This window comes from Schistocerca cancellata, chromosome 3, assembly GCF_023864275.1.
Source record: "Schistocerca cancellata isolate TAMUIC-IGC-003103 chromosome 3, iqSchCanc2.1, whole genome shotgun sequence".
NCBI classification, from domain to species: domain Eukaryota; kingdom Metazoa; phylum Arthropoda; class Insecta; order Orthoptera; family Acrididae; genus Schistocerca; species Schistocerca cancellata.
The window spans coordinates 475573351-475586748 of record NC_064628.1 but is presented as its reverse complement, the minus strand read 5'-3'; the positions used below and the strand labels follow the sequence as shown (position 1 = coordinate 475586748).

Genomic DNA, 13398 nt, shown 5'->3' with positions numbered 1-13398 from the left:
ATCATCCCTTGTGCTTTCGGTCTTGATAGTAATATTTGGGCACTACGTTTAGTAGCTACAGGCTTCCATTATCAGCTTTCCTGTGCGTAACACGATTAAAAAAATATGGCGAGTGAATATCGGAAATATAATCATCCGGATCAGAGCCAATTTGTAAATATTAATCTGATCTATTCTGTAAAGCTTTAACGGCAGCTTTTGTTTCCATTTTGATGTATTTTTGAGATAACTCTGCATTAGTAAACCCGCGATAGTTCAGTTATTAAATTTTTTTCATTCCCTTATTACACTTCATATTTGCAGTTTAATGGAATGTGCAACTTTGTTTTTACGCGCCTTCCGTTCCGCTATTGTGCAAATAAAAAGTATTCAGGCACTTATGATGACGTCAAATTTGCACGCCGAGATGCTCCCAAACATGTGGAAAAGAAATTTCGGGGTTAATTCACGGAAGATTGTCTCTTGCCTACGCTCATCAGTTTGTTGTTGATCATATCTGAAATACACAAGGTGGTCAGAAACAGTCTGAAAAACTTGTAAGGGTGTTATAGGGTAGGTTGTACAGAGAAATAATTTTTCAGAAAATAGTTCGATACGTTGCGCCGTTTCCGAGTTATTTAGCAATGAAGTTAGCCAATCAGGAAGTCTTGCACGCAGATCATGCATCCTTCCAGAAGCAGTGTTGCCAACGTGATCTTCACTTCGTTTTCTCATACCGAACAAGCGTATCTTTTGGTCACCTTGTTCAAATTTATCACTTTGGAAAAAAGAAAATTTCAACTGCTGATGGGTATTTGAACAAGTGGTAGCTCACGAACCCACAGATGCCAATACATTACCATATTTCAGCGTGCGAAAGTGCTTGTATTTGCACGGGCAGTGACCTGATTGGCTAACTTCAATGCTGAATAACTCGGAAACTGCAAAACGTTTAGAATTTTTTTCTTGTCATTTCTCAGCAGAGTCTTCCCTGCAACAGTCTTACAAGCTTTTCAGGCTGTTTGAGACCACCCCGCGTCCATACAACTTCTGGGAATGTAAAATTTATTTTAGTTATTTAATTACGACTTAACCACTATATACTACGTACTTTACGATGAAATGAACTGTTTTCACGGTTTCGCAAAAACCGTGGACAATATTAACTACGACGTTGGCAACTTCCGTCTGTGGAAAACATGAAAAAAAAGAAGTCTGATAAATGGGAGTAAATGCAGGCTCTTGATGATATATTTGCTTTTTAGTGTGTGTTTGTAACAAACTGTATTCCGTGGACATGGCCTTTCCAAATATGAACTATGAACGTGCAACGTACAAAGAAGCATCACTGTCTTCCCAGCCTGTCAGTTTAAACTTACTTCTTAGGCTCAGCCGCTGGATACGGCGGTGTAGATGATCGCAGGCCGAATGGTTTCGTGTATACGTAATTGGAGTCTCTCAGGGCACAAAATTAACGTTTACCTTGTGAAATATACGACAGAACATCAAAAAGAAAGGTACTCACTATTTTGGCTAGCCAAGTATTTTTGATTCAGTGCTGGGCTTCACTTCAAAGAGTCACAGATAGCTGACACTATTCTTCAGGATAGTACCAAGTTTCTGTAAGTAGCCATCGGAAAGTTCTACCAACCGTTCAGTTTCCAGACGATACAAATCCGATACTCGGTGACGGAACGAAATGAGGTGACAATGTTTAGCACACTGGACTAGCATTCGGGAGGACGAGGGCTCAAACCCGCGTCCGGCCATCCTGATTTAGATTTGTTTCTCTAAATAGCTTCAGGCAAATGCTGGGATGTTTCCTTTGAAAGGACATGGCCTATTACTTTTCCCGTCCTTACCCCGTCCGAGCTTGTGCTCTGTCACTAATGACCTCGTTGTCGACGAGACGTTAAATACTGATCTCCTCCTCCTCTTCCTCCTTGGTGACGGAGCCATTCGAGAACAGCGGGTGAACGTCCTCATTGTCGGGAAACCTGCGACTGTCACGAATCAGTTCCGCGATTGCCTGGACGTTGTAGTCTATGTTCGATGTCGACGCCTGTCCTGGTCAGCATCACCTATGTCCGTCTGACCATGGTCAAACTGTTGGCACTGCTGCTAGACGCGACATTGCATTTAGTCCATATAACGCCACAATGTCACGGTGAATCTTTGTGCAGTTCAGAAGTTTTGGCCCAAAAAGGATTAGCCGCATGGGGTAGCCGCGCGGTCTAGGGCGTCTTGTCAGGGTACGCGCGGCTCCCCCCGTCGGAGATTCGAGACCTCCCTCGGTCAGGGCTCTGTGTGTTGTCCATAGCGTAAGTTAGTTTAAGTTAGATTAAGTCGTGTGTAAGCTTAGGGACCAATGACCTAAGCAGTTTGATCCCATAATATCTTACCACAAATTTTTTACCCAAAAAAATTGTACTGCCCCGCGTACTTCAGCCTTAGAGTACGTTTCCAGATACCACAGGCACTGTGATGCATTTGTCACGCCTGGTGCAGGAGAACTTAGTCTGCAGGAAGCGCAGAACATATACTCTCTTCTGATAATGCGCCACTCTTTTTGAGCGATGGTCTTAGTGTGATGTGACACTTGTAACTTGGTTGTTGAGGTACCCTCGTATTAAGAAGAAGAGTTTCGTTGGCGTGGGAGGGTTACACGATTTATTTAACTTGTAGAAAATTGTTTCCCATCGACAACTTTTAAACAGAAAGAAGACGCCTGCAACAGTTTTGCAGTATATGAAAAAAGGACATAGGCGTTTTCTTTTTATAGAATAATAAGTAAATAGAGTTTGTATACCCGTGAACAAAAATATAATAATTTAGTCACTGTCTACCGACGTGGAAACCAAGGCCCATTCGTCAAAAACGGAAAATGCCTTTAGAGCTAAGACCGAAAAAGTTTGACAAGTTCAATCACAAGTAAAGGCTGTTCTCACTTTCTTCTTGGACTACAATGGGATAGCCGATCATGACTTCCTGGGTTATGGTAGTGTGGTCAATAAGGAATACCACCTGGAAGTTATGCGCCGTTTGCGTGAAGCATCAGAACAAAACGACTGGAATTGTGGCAAAACCACTAGTGGAAATTGCATCACGATAACTGTCCCCCATACTCCTCAACCCTTGTTCGTGATATTTTGGCGATAAACAAAACCGTTATGTGTCCTCAGCCACCGTATTCGCTGGATATAGCCCCCTGCCCCTTCTTTTTGTTCCCGAGGCTGAGGCAACCATGAAAGAACGTCGTTTTTCCACCACTTATGAGATAAAACGAATCGCAGAAGGAGCTGAACACCATAACGAAATTGAGTTCCAGAAGTGCTTCCAAGATTGAAAAAGGCGCTGACATAAATGTATTATATCATAGGAGGATTACTTTGAAGGGGACAAAGTTGATGTTGATGAATAAATAAAGATTCGTGAAGAAAAAACAAAGGTTCCCCTTACTTTTTCATCGCACGTCGTACATACATATAAAGTAAACTGGACTTTTGGCCTCGGTTATGACTCCGGAGAAAGACAAAAGTACGTATTGGTTTACCTGCAGCCGTCGAGTGACTTACAGGAAATAAACAGTTGGAACACTAGTTTTTCGGACTCTCTTCGTGGTCCTGAGGTGCCTTTTCTATTGTGGCACTGTTACTTAAACAACTTCACAAACCATGTCATCCACAAACTTTATCCAGTCTCAGCTAGAGCTTCGCTAGAAATGTAAACGCCGCACATCAGTTTTCCTGCAGCCAGGCATTGCAGCAATAGCGAATCTGGAGACTGTGCTATTACACCGATAGCTTACGTGTGTCTGCATTACAAGTCGGGAACAGAAGTCGGTTAATGCAGGCGTTAGGTCAGGGAAGCTCAGCCAAAATAGAAGTGGGTCACTGATCTGCCGCGGGACGCACTCTCGGCGGGAGAGTTGGGACGTAACAACGGCGCGAGATGTTGCGAAAATAATGTCACTGTCGTTGCCAGCACTGCAGTCGCGGGAACGAAAAACAACGGAGCGAGAGGCGAGCGAACGCTCGAGGGGGCTGGCCCGGCCGCGAGATGATGGAGCAGCGCCCGCTGCTCCTCGTCTCTTTCTCCGTCTCCCGTTCTCTGTCTCCCTCTCTCCCTCTCTCTCTGTCTCGTTGGCGGGTCAATCGATTGGCGGCGTGGGATCGACTCGTCCGTCGCGGCGGTTGGCCCGCGACGGCGACGTCGGTAAATAACGCGGCCCGTTACCAGCCGGCCGGGCCATCGCCACTGCCAGCAGTTCGTTTCCGAGAAAAACGGCCCCCTTCTTCAGAGCGCCTCATTGCCGCCTGTAACTAGAGGACTCGCCGCGAATCCCCGGCGCTCTCCAGAGACGATGGATGAGCGCCGACGCGGGACGGCAAACGAATAAGGCCGCGTCGCCGTTATAACTCGGTGCAGCTGGCAGTCGCTATGTTGTAACTTCCAGCGCTTCACAGGAAACCAAAGGGAGGTCTTCCTGAAGTTATGATTTCTAACTGTCTCCATTCTTTTTTATACACTAATGGGAATATTTTAACATTTCGTAAACGAAGCAATTTATCGCAAGATTTGTCGACACATAACATTTGAAAGAGAACCAAAAAGAGTTTGTGCGCCACATTTCAAATATGAAGTACCTTTACCTACCGATATTATTATTAGTATACAGAATGTCGTACCTAGCTTTGCCACCTCATTTATTTCCAAAATGAAACAAAGAGTGAAAAGGACGACTGGCCATGGGTGCATCTGTGTCAGGGGCTGTTACAATACGCAGAAATACACAGTCCCTACAAGTAAACAAACATCGCTTTGAAAGCAAAAACTAAGATTTTTAATTTTTTACTTTTTTTATTTTTATTTCTATTTTTTTAGTGATACAAATCATATACATTCTGGAACACTTAGACTTTAAGTAATGGAAATGGTGCTCTAGTTTCTAGCGTTGCCTGCACTGTCCTGATACCTGTCATAGGCAAACCGTGCTATATGCATTACGGCAGAAACTGTGGTGCCGTTGCCATCCTTTTAAATCGACGTATTTCCGAAGATAATACCTTCAGAAAAGTGAAAACAAGTCTACCGTCGCTGACTGTCATTTGGGTAGAAAATACGTACATGTGTCATTTAAAAAACCGTAACTTTGTGTTGAAAGTGATGTTCGTTTCATTTACGAATGGTGCATTCCTGCTCACATGTGAGCCCCTGTGCCAGAGTTAGATGGAGCACCCTGTAGATCTGTGTTAGAATACCTTCCAGCGTTGTTCGACAGCCAATTTTCGTAAACGTCTAGCGTTCCATTCATCTTCTCTTAACTCTCTCGATCTCATTGCTTTTACAGTTCCCTGTACTTGTGATTTCTCCTGCCTTCAGCGTTTCCTGCGGTTCGGTTGTATACACAGAATGGTCTTCTTAGATAACCAGGACTCATCCATCTGTCAGACATAAACATAACATGTGTAAGGTGTTCCATATTTTCACTCTGCAGAGGAGAGGCAAAGGTCCCGAGTTCGAGTCTCGGTCCGGCACACAGTTTTAATCTGCCAGGAAGTTTCATATCAGCGCACACTCCGCTGCAGAGTGAAAATCTCATTCAGGAAGTCCAATATTTGCCTCGAAGTTCAGATGGGTCATCTACTGCAATACAGGGTATTTAAAGGATTGGTTCAAATGGTTCATATGGCTCTAAGCACTATGGGACTTAACATCAGAGGTCACCAGTCCCCTAGACTTAGAACTACGTAAATTTAACTAACCTAAGGACATCACACACATCCATGCCCGAGGCAGGATTCGAAACTGCGACCGTAGCAGCAGCGCGGTTCCAGACTGAAGCGTCTAGAACCGCTCGGCCACAGCTGCCGGCTTATTTAAAGGAGATTCATCTGGTTTCACAAGGCTATATCCTCTGCATGAATAAGGGCATATATTTGGGGTGAATTTTAAGTTACACATAAGACTACGAACACTGTACTTTATGGCCGAACTGTTCTAGGCGCTACAGCCTGGAACCGCGCGACCGCTACGGTCACAGGTTCGAATCCTGCCTCAGGCATGGATGTGTATGATGTCCTTAGGTTAGTTAGGTTTAAGTAGTTCTACGTTTTAGGGGATTGATGACCTCAGATGCTGGGTCCCATATGCTCATACCCATTTTTGATCACTGTCCTTTCAAAAGAAGTTTTACATTTAACACGTGTGCTCATACAAACTTGGGATGCTCTTTAGTTATGTTTGAAATCAACGTTTAAATTTATCTTTTATAAAACTTCAATGTGCTGCATCCCCCCCACCCCCACCCCCTCGCACAACGCACCCCACCACCCAACTACATCTCCCGTTCTGATGACGATAGTCAAACTCCTGTCAGCATGTCTGGAGTTACTACATTCACTGATGTTACTATCGGCTGCACAAGCCACCCAATGCTTCTGCAGGTCTTTCATAAATGCCCACGAAAAACTTCTTTTTCGGTCATCAGTCTTCTGGTGGTTTGGTGCAGCCCACCACAAATCCCTCTCCTGTGTCAACGTTTTCATCTCAGAGTAGCAGTTGCAACATACTTCCTCAATTATTCGTTGGGTGTATTCCAATCTCTGTCTTCCTCTACAGTTCCTATCCTCTACAGCTCCGTCTAGAACCATAGGAGTTATTCCCTATGTCGTAACACAGATCCTATCGTCCTGTCAATTGTTCTTGTCAGTGTTTCCACATGTTTCCTTCTTCCCGATTCTGAGGGAAAACCTCTTCATTCCCTACCTAATCATTCCATTTACTTTTTGACCTCATGTCTCAATCGCCACATCTAACACGCTTCGATTCCCTTCTATTCAAAAAACATTACCTACCATCGGCTCAAGCGACTTCAGAGGGCAATAGTGCAATGCGACTTCCGATCGTCCATTATGGTTTTCACACTTCTCACTGTTAAGAAATGGTGCAACATGCACAAGACTGTGCAGTAGTAGTTCATCACTGACATTTTTGTAATTTTCTCGCAATCACAGAAAAGGAATATCCGACATATGTGGGAACTTGATACCTGTAGCCGTCTCTTTTAACCACCTCTTCCATAAAAGAAGGATGGTGTGTGAATGTTCTCTCGTTTAACGGCACAAAATACTTGAAGCGTATAAAAGTCTCTACTGCACTCGAATAGGGTTTATGGATGCTGTGAATCCATGTTTTTACTTGTTCACTTTTCCACGTATGGAACGCAGCATCATCACTTACACTAAAAGTGGAAGGATAGTGTTATCCTTATCTCCATACTCAGAGTGATTTCGTAAAAAAACCATTAGTTGTAGCATCTCACCAACATGAATTACTTGTAACAACTGAGTCCTGTACCGCCTGAAATTGAAACCTCACCTCAAAACATGCTAGACAGCCACATGAATAACAATTCGCGGCAGGCATGACGAGAATCGTTTGTCGACTACGCGAAAAACGCTATTGCATGCGATTTCTTGATTGGGTCTATGACAGTAACCTGTTGATCGCCTCTTTCACAAACAACGACTGTCTTGCTTTGAGCTGTAGGAAGAGAGGTGTCGCACTCTCGGCCAGAATCACACCACACAGTTATAGAAGAATTGCACCTCCTTAAACGGTGAATTCCAAACGCCTTTGGATTCCGTGTCATCAAGGTATCGACGCTCACTGGGTGATGAACCAGGGAACGAGCGAGGTAGCTGTACAAGGGAGAACCTACCAGCAGCCATATGAAACCACAACTTACAACCGCAGCCAAAGAAAACTTCTAGATTCGATTAAGTTTGCACAAAATATTAAAATCATTTTTTGAGACATTATTCATGGACACCATGTGTAAAATGTAAACAGTATTCCCTCTTAAATTACAAAAAAAAAACAAAGAACGACATGTATGTAATAACAATGAATGTAGGAATAACGTAGCGCAGAGTTTTAGCAAGCTATACTTACAGGTACGTGTACATTGTCTCGTAGGCTGCTTTAACGCCTCCGCTTAATCTGATGTATTGCCTGCAAACAACAGAGATACAGATTTAGAAAGATACAGTTTCGCTAATTGGCGACTAGGTAATTAAATATAAATAAGTCAAAGGTAACATGGAAACTAATAAAATTTCGTAATCAGGAAGTCATATTAGGGAATGGGACGAGGTTCTGGAGCGTGCTTATTCTATTAACAATTTCACCTATAGAATCATTGAAAAACTAATTAGATGTCTTGAAACTGAACAATTCATTTTTACAAGGATGTAATAGACCTCCCAAAAACTGAAGTATAGTCATGCAACAGTTTTAACTTTCGCAGTGAAGCTATCAGAAAATAGAATAGGACGTGCTTAAATATTGAGGGCAAAATACATTTTCTTCAACTTTTTTCCGCGATGTGTCATCAGAAGCTGAGCTTCACAGGAAGCTTAATCAGTTGTACCCTAATTCACACAAACGCCATTCCAGGTTAATAATAAGCGTTTCACTAACGAACCATGGACCTTGCGGCAGTGGGATGGCAGACTGAGTAATGGTTCCTAAAGAGGGGCACCACCCTCTGCAGTAGTAGCAGGAGCAAAAATCCGTATAAATGCCTGCAAAATTAACCAATATAGGCATTCCATATGGCTGAAAGCAAGGGAAAACTATAGCTGGTATATTTTCCGGGAACATTAGGCTCTTCTGTATGAGCTTTATGGCATTCTCTTGGATGAAAGATCTCCAGAGGGGGACTAGCCAGAAGGATGTACTTCAAAAAAAATGAAAAAAGAAATCGGCCCTCTGCTGGACAACCTGTGAAATTACACCCATTAATCGAGCTAGTAGGTTACAGGATCTATAAACGGATAGGAGGAAGTTATATACAGTGAGAATTAATCAATGTGCGCTCGCAGGGAAACAGAACTTCCATCAGCTGAGTACAGATTTATCAACAGAAAATTGAAGCGGTAATGCAAGATCAGATTTAATAATGAACAAGAAGATAGGTATATGGATAAGCTACTATAACACCTTAATGAACACAAACGGTTTTCTCGTTATTTTTTGTGTCATCATTCTTCTGATTCGTTCGATGCGGCTCGTAGTGAATTTCTCTCCAGTGCAAAACTTTTCATCTCAGAGTAAGCACTTACAAACTACGTCCACCTGCAACCTGCGACCTCAGTTGCTGGATGTATACCAATCTCTGTCTTCCTATACAGTTTTTGCCCTCTACAGCTCCTTCTAGTTCGATGGAAGTCAGTCCCTAATGTCTTAATAGATATCCTACCACACTGCCCCTTCTTCTTTGTCAGTATTTTTCACATACTGGGTTCTTCGTCGATTCTGCGATGGACCTTCTCATTTCTTACCTTATCAGTCCGACTATTTCTCAACATTCTTGCGTAGTATCACGTCTAAAATGCTTCGATTCTCTTCTGTTCTGGTTTTCCCACAGTCCACTTTTCACTACCATACAATGCTGTGGTTCAAACGCACGTTCCCAGAGAGACTAATGGAATCCTGCAACAAATCTGAGATGGTAATAGCCAAGACTCTGTTCAAGAATCAGAAGACGGGGAGGTATACTTCGAAAAGGCCAGGAGATAAAGAAAGATTTCAGTTAGATTACACCTTGATAAGGCAGAAGTTCTGAAAACAGCTATTTGATTGTATGGCGTACCCAGGAGCAGATGTAGGCTCAGGACACAATTTGGTAACGATGAAGAGTAGGCTGAAGTTTAAAAGACAAGTCAGAAAGAATCAATGCGCAAAGACGTGATATACGGAAGTACTAAGGAGTGAAGAGATACGCTTGAGTTCTCTGAAGGTATGGCTGCTACGATAAGGAATAGCTTAGTAGGCAGTTCAGTTGAAGAGGGACAGACATCCCTAAAAAAGGGAGTCACAGAAGTTGGAGAGAAAAACAAAGTAGCTAACTGCGAAAAACCATGGCTATCAGAAGAAATACTTAAATTTATCGATGAAGAAAGGAAGTCCAAAATGTTCAGAGAAATTCAGGAATACGTAAATACAAGTCACTTATGAATGAAATAAATAAGAAGCGCAGGGAAGCAAAGGCGAAATGGCTGCATGAAAAATTTGAAGCAAAGCAAAAAATAATTATTGTCGGACAGACTGACTCAGCATATAAAAAAGTCAAAACAACCTTCGGTGGAATTAAAAGCGAAGTTGGTAACATTAAGAGTACAATGGGGATTCCACCGTTGAAATTAGAAGAGAGAGGGGATATGTGGAAACAGTATATTCAGCGCCGCTATGACGGGAAGGAATTATCTGACGATGTGATAAAAGAAAAAACCGGAGTCGACAGGTAAGACATAGGGGATCCAGGACTTGCATCAGAATTTAGAAGAGATCTGGAAGACTTGAAATCAAACAGTGTAGAATGGATATATAACATTCCATCAAAATTCCTAAAATCATTGGAGGAAGTTCCAACAAAATTATTATTCGTGATGGTGTGTAGAATGTATGAGACTACCGATATACCATCAGACTTTCGGAAAAATATCGTCTACATAATTCGCAAGATTACAAGAGCCGACAAGTGCGAGAATCATCGCATGATCAGCTTAACAGTTCGTGCATCCAAGTTGCAGACAAGAAAAATAGCAGAAGAATGGAAAAGGAAACTGAGTGTCTGTTATATGACGATCAGTTTGGCTCTAGGAAAGGTAAAGGGACCAGAGAGACACTTCTGATTTGCGGTCAATAAATGAAGCACGACTGAAGAAAAATCATGCCTCATCAAGCGATCGATAATGTTAAATGGTGCAAAACATGTGAAATCCCGAGAAACATAGAAGTAAGCTATAAGGAAAGAAGGTACAAGAACCAGTAGGGAAGAGTAAGAGCTTATAACCAAGAACAAAGTGTATGGATTAAAAAGGGTGTATGACAAGAGATGTAGTCTTTCTCTCGTGCTATTCATCTATATGTCGAAGAAGAAACTACAGAAATAAAAGGAACGTTCAAGAGTGGGATTAACATTCATGGTGGAAGAATATCAACGTCAAGATTCGCTGATGACATTGCTATTCTCGGTGAAAGTGAAGAAGAAATACAGGATCTGTGAAACGGAATGAAAAGTGTAATGAGTATAGAATATAGATTGAGAGTAAGTCGAGGAAAGACAAAAGTAATGAGAAGTATCAGAAGCGAGAACAGCAAGAAACTTAAGATGAGAATTGGGGATCACGAAGTAGAAAAAGTTAAGAAACTCTAACAAGGCAGCAAACACTAATGACAGACGGAGCAAGGACAGAAAAAGCAGACTACCACTGCAAAAAGGACATTCCTGCCCAAATGCAGTCTACTAGTATCAAAAATAGGTCTTAATTTGAGGAAGAAATTTTTTAGAATATACGTTCGGAGCGCAGCATTGTATGGCAGTGAGACATGTGAGACATGGACAAAGAGAAAACCAGAACAGAAAAGAATAGAAGCATTTGAGACCACAGAAGAATGATGAAAGTTAAGTGGACTCATAACGTAAGGAATGAGGAGGTTCTCTACAGAATCGTCGAAGAAAGGAATGTATGAAAAACACTGACAAGAAGAAGGGCCAGAACAGTAGGACATATATTGACACATCAGGGAATAACTTTCTTAATACTAGATGGAGCTGTGGAGGGTAAAACCGTGGAGGAAGACAGAGGTTGGAATACATCCAGGAAACAATTAAGGACTCAAGTTCCCATTGCCACTCTGAGATGAAAAGGCTGGAACAGGAGACGAATTCGTGCCGGGCCTCATCAGACCAGTCGAATGACAGATGGCCATAAAAAAAATTACAGTGTGAAGATACGTGTAACTAATGCAATGCTAATTTATATCTGTGGTGGACTTTATAGGATTCATGTTAAGAAAAAATTAAATATTGTGACAATTGTTGAGCGGCTGCAAGTAATAGAAGTGAAGAGAGCTGCAGAAATTGCTAAAGAGGAGGCTAGTGCACTTAAAAGAACGAAGATAAAGGGTATGGAGGATCAAGAAACAGATGACCAAAAGGAATATGCAGCTTTTATGTTCTAAAACTGCATTGTGGTAAGCTAATAAGTTCATGAACTTTGATTTGCGATTTACGGGAAACCTGAATTTTTATCTTTCTGTTACACTTTTCTCCTAAGTGGCTGAAGTGAAATTCACTAAAATTGGCACATATAATTAGAACGACATTCTCTACCCCATTTGCCTACTATTTTCAGAAAACTCTGAAATAAGATGATGAATTTGATCTAAATTTTAAATATATTTCTCACAGAAAAACAAATTTTGTAGATTTTTCGCAGATAAACGCCAGAGGAAGAAATTTGCTTGTCTAAGCTGTGCAGCCAGTGCTTCCAAAGAAAATAGTACCACCGTTTAACAGTATTTTTCAAATATTGTGGTCAACATTCAATTTAAGAAGTACCTATCTAATTTTCCCAGAAACACTTTGACTAATAAACCTTATTGCCTGCACATTTTTTGAGCTACTTCTGCTTTACAGACCAGTGACGCTGTGTGAGGAAGAGAATGCTAAAAACACAACCTTTTACGGGACAGGTCCCCTGAAAAGACGACGTGGAGCCACTGTTGTGTTCAGTGTTGTCGTTGCGTTCATCATTGTCGGCACCTCACTATCTGCTGCCACGTCAAGAGAAGCCGAAACAATACTTGCTGTGCAGAGAAGGTGTGGTGCTCTAGATATTGTTGTTCTGTTCAAGGGGATGCTTGTCTTACTGCACATGACGTGGCTGAACGGTTCTGTATTGGCAAGCGAACAACAGTTAGTGAGTCAGTTACATGATCCATAGATCATATGAGAGATTCTTTTCTCGAAATGATGCGAACGAGACGGTTTACGAGCAGGACGTGTATACATGATTAGTGTTAACATTAATGAACACATTATGTCATGCAACCACACTTGAAAGAAAGCTTTTTTTCATATCCTGATTACGAGTTTGTAAACAGAAATTTGTCTATGGAACAGATGGAGGTGTGCAAGAGAAATTATTTTAGGTTAGATTTAAAATTCGCTTTGCTATTTGTCATACATTTTATGTTATAGGGAAAATTATCAAAGATTTTTTGTTGCTGCATGTTATGCTCATTTCTTACGCGCTATCCGCTTTAATAATGGGTCATAATGGTCGTTTTTTCCCTATGCTGTTGTGGGTGATTACCTCACTGTTTTCTCAAATTGTGATTAATTATTTATGACGAATTTCATCAGCGAATAAATGTACTGTGATCGCGCAGTTAAAATGCGTACATGCTTGAAGAGGTACGTAGCTCCTCCAAGACTTAGTACCCACATGACGCTCGTGGGAGAACACCACATATTATTCTAATTGCTCGCTTTTGTGCAGTCAATACTTTCTTTCCAGGTGGTAGGTTACGGCATAAAATTATTCCCTGAGACATTCTTTAGTG

The 13398-nt window shown here is 41.8% G+C and overlaps 1 long non-coding RNA gene across 1 annotated transcript in view; it reads right to left on the bottom strand.

The window, feature by feature from the left end:
• LOC126176749 (uncharacterized) overlaps positions 1-13398 on the bottom strand; it is a 677231-nt gene that overhangs the window by 222862 nt on the left and 440971 nt on the right. Inside the window, exon 3 of the long non-coding RNA XR_007535652.1 lies at positions 7936-7995. This is a non-coding gene — a long non-coding RNA (uncharacterized LOC126176749). The remainder of the gene's footprint in view (positions 1-7935; positions 7996-13398) is intronic.